This window comes from Semicossyphus pulcher, unplaced genomic scaffold, assembly GCF_022749685.1.
Source record: "Semicossyphus pulcher isolate SPU_LCO1_2020_fin unplaced genomic scaffold, fSemPul1.0.p SCAF_14, whole genome shotgun sequence".
Taxonomy (NCBI): Eukaryota; Metazoa; Chordata; class Actinopteri; order Labriformes; family Labridae; genus Semicossyphus; species Semicossyphus pulcher.
Genome location: NW_027211648.1, coordinates 31,065,307 through 31,074,577, shown reverse-complemented (window position 1 = coordinate 31,074,577; position 9,271 = coordinate 31,065,307).

Genomic DNA, 9,271 nt, shown 5'->3' with positions numbered 1-9,271 from the left:
AGGTTTGTGTGTGAAACCTGAGCTGCTCAGCACTCTGACACAGACAGACAGCCTGCTCTCACCTGTCAAAGTCTTTATTCTCATCATCTCTGACTGTTTTCCTCACACAGGAAGTGAGATTCAAAAAGCTGGATGTTCCACAATAAAAGTCTTTCTGCGTTTGTCTTCATGTTTAATGTCTGAATGTCTTCTGTTGATTGACAGCTGAGGTGTCGACATGACGACGATCTCTGCTGCTTCTGACGACACAAACATTTTTATTTCTCCTCATAAATCATGTGAGAAAACTTCAAACTTCCTTCAGTCAAATGGAGGATGTGACATAAGATCCCCGTTGCCATGGTGATGAACAGACCGGTATTTCCTGTTTTAAGTTTTTACTTTCACTTCGTCCTGTTGAGACGCAGATCTGTTCTCCGTGTTGAAGCTTTGGTAAGTGACACTTTTCACTATTTTAAAGACTCTCAGTCAGTTTAAGTGTAAACAGAGCTGTTAGCTAACAGTTAGCCACCAGGTGTGTTAGCTGCTCTGACTACAGTAGAAGTGCAGACAGCACAATGACTCTCTGTTAGCGTGCAGGCTATGCACAGAATCAGTGTGATGTTCAGGAAGTCTTCAATGTGCTGATTATTGTGGTTAATCAATGAACTGTCGGGTGTGTTTGAAGGTTTTATCACTTTATGAGGTCCAATGAGCTCAAAGTCCTGCAGTAAAGCTCCTTTGATCAGATCAAACTTTATTGATCTGCAGAGAACAACTTGAGATGTTTCAGCAGAACAAAGACAGAAACAAGTTCACACAGAAACCAGTTTAAATGAAGTGGTTAGAGGTGACATAAAAAACAACATGGCCGCCTGTCATCTGAAGTAACACATCTGTTATTTTGGATTAAATAAAGTGAGATTCACACAAAGGGACAGAGAAGAGTCACGATCAGCTGCTTAGTTCTGCTGACGCTGAGCTGCAGCCGCTCTGACGTCTCCTGGTTGGTTGTAACGGGGCCCCTGATGGGGGCGGGGTCCTCCTCCAGGTGTCTGCAGGTACATCTGATGTTTGCAGACTGACAGTGAGGTGATGATGAGGTGATGGCAGCCTCACATCAGGTGGACTGAGGAAGGTGAATCATCTCTATCTTCTCTGTTTCCTCCACAGCTGAAGCTCAAAGTCTCTGTGACTGGATGTGACTGCAGCAGCTGAACTCTGTCAGTGTTGTTGTAGTGACACAGCTCTGCCAGCAGGGGGCGCTCTGCTATGGATCAGTGTGAGGACACAGAGGAGGGAGCCCCTCCCTCTAAAAGCTCTCTGTGTGGGGAACATGAAGCTCCGAGGTGAGATGAGGATCTCTAACTGTCCATGACTCTCCTCCATGTCACAGCTCAGCACTCACATCACTGCACCATCATCACTCACACTCACTGTCACACCTGCTACTGAACAGGTGAACAACAGCTCACTGTAACTAATGATGTTTGTTTGTTTGTAACAGGAAGCGAAAGAAGAGACCAGACTCTTCTGGACCCAGCTGTGTGTCCATGAAGAGTGATTGTTCTAAGGGTCGTCTTATTGACTTTAAAGTTGGACATCCTGCTGATGGAAGGTAAGAATTATAAAATAAATATTAATGTAAAATATTATTTTAGATTATTTTATGACCATGTTGTCTTGTTGGAAACATTTTTGAAACTTTATAATCAAATGTTTTAGAGTGGAAGTTATTTAATCAAAAGTTTTATTATTAAATGTTTTAGTTGAAACTTTGTCGTCAAATGTCTTAAAGTTAAGGTTTTATAATGAAATGTCTTAAAGTAAATTCTTATAATACAATGCTTTAAAGCTCTAAAGTAGAATCCTAAGCTGAGAAATTCGCTGGGCTCATTATAAAAGCCAGGTGCAGATCAAAGGGTGGGAAGCTGGACCCCTTATCTGATTAAAAAAACAAAAAAAACTTGTGTCCCCTGCCAACGAGCCCCTCCCTTATCTGTTGTAATGTTCATGAGCGTGCCTAATTGGCCGGAGTAAGGAAGAGTCCTGTTGAAAAGTTGGAAATGTGTCGGACAAAACTGAAAGGAAACAAGCTGAGGGCAGACAGCCAGAGTTGGGGGAGGGGAGCTCCAGCAGGTGATGGCACAAGTCTGCCACTTGTGATACGCTTTAACTAATTAGGCAGAGACCTGACAACGGGAAAGAAACGTGCCGAAGCCCAGCGAGGGAGGGGTTTATAAGACCGAGCGGCTGACCTGTGGGCAGTCTCATCCGGATGCACACGGGTTTATTTGTTTGTATTTATATGGGAATAAACTCTTTTTGCATCAGATTCTTCAGAGTCTCTAGTGTTTGCTTGTCTGAGTTTTTTGAAGACTTTGATTATATTTTTAAGAGTTTTTCAATTTTTATAACCTAGTTTTAAGAGTTTTTCAACCATGTTTCATAACCTATTGGAGATTGAAATTAAGTTGCTGACAACAGGGTTCTGGGACCTTTTTTGCCACAACAGTCTCTTGAGGACAGACCTGAATTCTCTGAATTCCTGCTCCAGAGTTTCTTTAGTTTTAAACTTTCCCTAAAGTCTCAGATATGGTAACGAGTTTGTTTTTAACTCTTTTGCACATTAAGAAAGATCTTCTCTTTAGTTTGAAAGTGTGATCGTTTGTCCAAACAGCAGAACTTTGAGTTATTCAGACGAGTTAAAGGAGGAGTTTGAGTTTATCCAGCTTCAGCACAGAGGAGGGAGCCCCTCCCTCTAAAAGCTCTCTGTGTGGGGAACATGGAGCTCTGAGGTGAGATGAGGATCTCTAACTGTCCATGACTCTCCTCCATGTCACAGCTCAGCACTCACATCACTGCACCATCACTCACACTCACTGTCACACCTGCTGCTGAACAGGTGAACAACAGCTCACTGTAACTAATGATGTTGTTTGTTTGTATCAGGAAGCGAAAGAAGAGACCAGACTCTCCTGGACCCAGCTGTGTGTCCATGAAGAGTAACTGGTCTATGTATCTCCCTCTTGACTTTAAAGTTGGACATCCTGCTGATGAAAGGTAAGAATTATAAAATAAATATTAATCTGAAATATTATTTTGGATTATTTTATGACCATGTTGTCTTTATTTGTAGAACAGCTTTAGAGAGACAGGAAATAAGAGAGAGTGGGGATGACATGCAGCAAAGGGCTGAGGTGCAGTTGAACCCTGGGCCGCTGCAGTGAGGACTGTAGCCTCTGCACATGGAGCACACACTCCAGCACCTGAGCTAAACCACCGCCCTGCTCACACTCCTCTGAATTCTTGCTCCAGAGTTTCTTTAGTTTTAAACTTTCCCTCAGATATGATAATCTCTATTTACAGATTCTACATAGAAATTTAGAATCTGTAGGCAGGGACGTGGATTTCTGGGAAGGCAACCCAGCTAGCAGGGAACGTTCCCATAACATTGGCTAACATTAGCTACAAGTTCTAATTACGTTTGGAAGAAAACGTTTAATCCATCTTGAATTTAACGTTTAATCTAATATTCAAAGAACGTTTTAAGGATGTTTATCATTTCAAATACATTTCTCGCAACGTTAAAACTTGAACTAAGACAAAACGTTTTAACTAGAGGTCGACCGATTGATCGTTTTGGCCGATTAATCGGCCCCGATAGGATTTTTGAAAACTATAATCATCGGCGGATCTGGGCTCCGATAGTGGCCGATGGCTGTGCAGCCTCAGGCGGGGACGTACATCGCGTGCATTCGCCTTTTTAATGGAGTCTCCATACGTGACATACAGGTAATGCAGGTACCTGGGATAATTAAAGTTAACTTCATAACACAGCTTTATTCACAAAGAATGATCCTGATAAGGTTGTTGTTCATAGGATTGCATTATTAATTAATTAGACTATCGTTAACTTTCACTGCTTTTCTGCCCAGCTCATGCTGCTGTCTCTGTTTAGCTAGCAAGCTCGCTACAATTTGGCTAGCAGTGAGTGCAAGCCTAGCACAACTAATGGGATCATATCTGATCATTTGAGGGGCACTTTTGCTGAAAATATAAGTTTGCTGTTAGAAAACCATGAAATGCCACTCGTACGTGGAGACCATGAGAGGGGTGGGTGGGGGCAAAACTTTTGCTGTACCGGGGAACAGCTGACAAGTGGTCCGTGATTCATATTATATCTGACTCGTTTAACTGTCCATTCATGACATGAAATCAGACTTTTTATGATCCTCTTCACTCCAGTAATGTGCAGAAACTCTAATAGTTTGTAAGATCGGTATTTAAAAATGTAACGGGACGCGTAGCATCTGGCCTGATATACGCCACGGAGGAGAGAGAAAGAGATCACACTTGTGGATACTCCGTACTTATTATCAAGATCGAAGTGGCAAAAACGGGTTTATTAAATACCGGCGTTTGCATAAGGCTGCTGTAGGAGTAAAGCACGTCACGGCGTCGACACAAACTGTTGTGGACAACAATGTGTAGGTAAAGTTAAAGGGAAAGAGCGAGAGACTGACACAGGGGCGACACATTCGCTTTTTATATAAGATTCTTATGGTAACTTCTTTGATGCTACTTGAGTTGTGTCTGCTGAATTATATTATATATATAATTATATTATAGTGTTACTATTTTTGTCACACAAATATAAGCCAGAAAGCTTCTGTGATGATAATAACCATTCATTTGTAACTTTAGTAAAACTTTACTTTATCAGAAAGGTTTTATTAAACCAGCAACTTTAAGAAAACAACTGCAGCATCATTTCAATTTAAAAAGGATTAATAAAGTGCAACTTAAATCATTCATGTAGATTGAAATAAATATTAAATATATAAAAGTAAATAATAAAGTTATATATATATATATACAATCTATTTGATAGCCTATTTAGTTAATGGCTATATTGAATAGATTGACATGTTTCTAGTTTCTTACATTAGATGGCAGCTGGAGGAAACACAGTCCCTCTATGGGACTATTTTGCTGAGGAAAGGAACAATGTGGGCACAACAATTTGAGTTAGATGTTCATTTGCAGATTATATTTTCTTTACTACTTATTTTAATTATTTAGGTATTCATTACTCTTTGAGATTCATGTTCTGTTCCAGATTTATGGTTTTATTTTGTTTTTTATTTGACATAGACTTTCAGTTCAATAGTCGACATGTGTAAGGATATGTAATAAAGATAAAGATTGTTCATTTAAATTAGCTAGGGAGATATCGGCCGATTAATCGGCTATCGGCTTTTTCCTCGTACAAACTATCGTTATTATATCGGCCTTTAAAAATCTAGTATTGGTCGACCTCTAGTTTTAACTGCAACATTCTGAAGATATTTTCAGGATGTTATTGAGGCCTGGGTTGTCAGAATTCATAAAACATTCCTGAAATGTGATTAGAACATTCTCACTGCAACTTTCTGAAGATGTTTTCAGAGAACGTTCTCCTACTATTAAAAGGAACATTCTAGGAAACAAATTAAAACTTCACGTTCAAAACATTACCAGAACATCACATGTAACATTCTCAGAACATTCTTAGAACATAAAAATTCTAGCTGGGAAGTATTCCGTTTGTAGTACGCTTGTAGTCCGAGTAATATTGACCAATCTCGTATCAGCAGGCTGCGGCGTATGCCGGAAAAACAGTCCGTGAGGAGAGCAACAGCAGGCGGAACGTAATCCACCGTTATGACATCCCGGCTCCCGTCAGCGTGATCTGACGACGATTTAGCTTCTTATTAATCTCTATAAACAGACATCTGCATGCTAACAGCTAACAGCTAACAATCTGTTCTAGATCTAAAATTTTACTAGAAAATTCCCGACTTCCTCGAATGCATCAGATTGATCCAACCTCCATTCAACAAACGAGCATTTTAAAAGTTTTCTCCTCTTGAGGACAGACCTGACAAAGCTTGAACTTTTACTTCTTACAAATCTGCATCATGATGTTGAAATTTGGGCAAAGGTAAGACCCGTTAATAACAAGTGAATCACAAGAGAACGGTTTCTCTTCCTGTAGCAATGCAGCACGCGGAAAAGGAAGTCTTGATGGGAAGTCGTTTATCGCTTACCGCCCGGCACGTTCACCGGTGATCCCAGAGGCTGTATCGTCTCAGACTATAGCCGATGGGATCCGAGATGTGGTAATCAGATTGTTTTATACTGTCTTTTGCACGTGAAGAAAGATTTTTTTAGTTCAGTTAAAGTTGGACATCCTGCTGATGGAAGGTAAGAATAAAAAATACATTCATTATTTTCTGTCTCTGCTGAGAAAAGACTCGTGTCCTGGTCCAGAGCTTCATAGTGTGTTGTATGACTCATCAGTGTATTGTTTCAGAGGTGACATCACAGGGTTCACCTGTATAACTGTCACCTGTCAACAAATCCAGTGATGAGGCTCAACATGATGAAACCATGTCAGTGTGTTTGAAAGCTCACATCCTGTAATCAGAGCAGCAGCTGACTTTAAACATGGAACTTAATGAGGATGGGTCTGTGACGGTCTCATTACATCACCACTGTTTCCTTGATCAGCGCTGATCAAAACAACGTCACGACAGAATCAGTGACAACAGGAGAAAAGAAAACAGACATCTGAAACACGGTTAAACAATCGAAACATTAAGATGGGGAAGAACAGTATTTTAGTTTCTGACATGATAAATGTTACGCCTACAAATATAAACACACACACACACACACACACACACACACACTTACTTGAGGTTCGGTCACAGACCTCTGGAGCAGTTCTGCTTCCCTGGCTGGCCTCCAGAGCAGCCTCATGGCTGGCCTGCAGAACTGTATCCCCCATTGTCTCTGGCTTCCAGGTTGACAAAAACTGCTCTGCTTACCTTGTTATTGTCCTTCTGTGAGGGCAATTCTCCTCCTGAAGATAATTTGTGAAGAACAAGCAAACTCAATGTTATGAATCAAGTCTCTTTACTTACATTTTACATGCAGCATGGAGAGAAGTGCGAAAGTTCTCTCCCTTGCTGTTGCAGTGTTCAAGCTTATATACAACATCAACAACCCCCTACCCCATCCCCACATGGTACTTCACTCAGCCACCTGGCCTTCATCAGCAAGATAAGATGATCCTTCTCTGCTCTCTAGGGGGAAATCAGGGGAAACCGGGGTTCACCAAGTCAACGTCATAAACTAAATTGCCCCCCCCCATATAAATTTAACTTTAGACAAGTTACCCCCTTGATGATCCCTGGAAAATTCCCACATTCCCTCCTTTTGACACAAAGTGTAAACATATCATATTGGGAATTGTATTAAACATTTTACATCACACATTCAATTTGAGTTAAACTGTAAGACTTTTCAAAAAAGAAAAAACACAATACACCACAATAAACTACAATTACTAGAATTACACTACAAATAACACCAAAGAAAAGAGTACACCAACAATAACACCATTCAACTAAAACAGTTCTTTTGACACAATTTATACACTTCTTCTTCTGGGGTCTCCGGACCCTGCGGTGGTGACATGCCAATGCCACTTCCCTCTGTGCCCTCTTGCACCCTTAGTAACATTAGTCCATTACCGCCCTCCTTTGATGGGTCGGGTGTATGCACATCAGTATAAATGAAATCAGTTTGGCTTTTGAATGCAAGTGGATCAGTTTGCAGTGTGGTGGGTGTAAGAATATATGAGGACGTTTGAAGTCCAATCCTTATTAGTCTGAGAGTAATACAACTTTCTTAAGTCAGTCAATGCTGTTTCTGTCAAGTCAAGTCAGTTTTTTTTCCCATGAGTCATGTCATACATGGGTCAGGAGATCTGCACAAAATCAAAAATCCATGGTCAGCACTAGCCTGCTATGCCTAAAAAGAAAAGATAACACACTGATCGCGCAACAAACTGCAGCAACAACACTGTGTCAGCTTGATGATACTCTTGTGTAGGGAAAACACAACAAGAGGTCATCAGCATACTGAACAAGTGTGCTGCCACACATTGGCTTTCAATATATATCACCTAGCATTGAATGTGGAAGCAAACCAGAACTGTGAGTCAGGACAAACAGGAATGCTAAATATGCATTTGCCAAATCAATCACAGAAAACCAACATGTGTTTTGCTTACACCTGTGAAAGACAAGGATGTGAATTAGGGCATTCCACAATGGCACATTGATAAGCTACTTATAAACCTGTTTATAAGTGTCACTGATGCCTGTGTGTGTGTGTGTGTTCTGCTCAATGCTTTGACCTGCCTCCGCTGTCTCTTATGGCTGTGTCAACGGCAATCCTGGGGGTTGAACAGCAAGTCCTGAGGTAGATCATTCGGCCAGGAGTCCCTCTGATCTTCTGCTCCACATTCGTCATTTTCCGGTGTAGCACAATCATGTGACTTATGACCAAAACCGTCACATCTGTAGCACCTCAGCTTGTGGCGGTCAATGCTGTCATACATTACTTGAGATCTCGGATGTGGACCCCATCTTCTTCTGTCATTGCTATTCCCCCAGTGTTATTCAGGATTCTGTGGGCCCCCCTGCCGGTAAAACATTAACTGAGCAATTTGGAGTTCTTTAGTCTGTTTTAAGTCCAACTCTACCTTGTTCCTTTCAGCGTGCAAGACATGTGTCCACACATTTGCAATGGTTGCGGTTTCCCAGCCAATACAGGTAGCCATGACTCGGTTCCTGAGGTCCGGATGGAGTCCATTCACCAGGGCAGTCTTTAACAGGGTGCTGTATGCCTCATTGTCTGAGTCAATGCCAGAGTGAGCTGCGAAAACAGTTTCCATACGAGTGCGATAATCAGCGACTGACTCACCCTCCTTCTGCTTGGTGTTGTGGATGTCAGACCAGCAGACCCTCAAGGGGAAAGCTGTACGCACTGCCTCATACAGCCTGTCCACCATCGTGGCAAAGTCCCTTGTTCCAACTACTGGGCTGCTGGACCAGTTGGCAGGTCGGATGTTGGCCCATCTGAGTTTGAAACACCTGCGACAGACGGCCTCTACTTCCTGCAAGGTTGGGTTATACATGGCTAACAACTGTTGCATGGCTGTGACCCATTTCTCACCTCCAATCCTTTGTGGGTCAGGCAGCTCCTCTGCGACCTCCTTAAGTTCATCCAGTTGCCATGGCCTGTACACCAACACCTCCAGATCCCAATGACTGTGTGTGTCTTCACCTGTTGGCCTTGGCTGGGGATTTGGGAACATCATCATGGGCATTTGTTGTATAGCCCCTTTGTCCCCTTGGCTCCGCAACCAATAGTCGAACTACGCTGCTAATGGAGA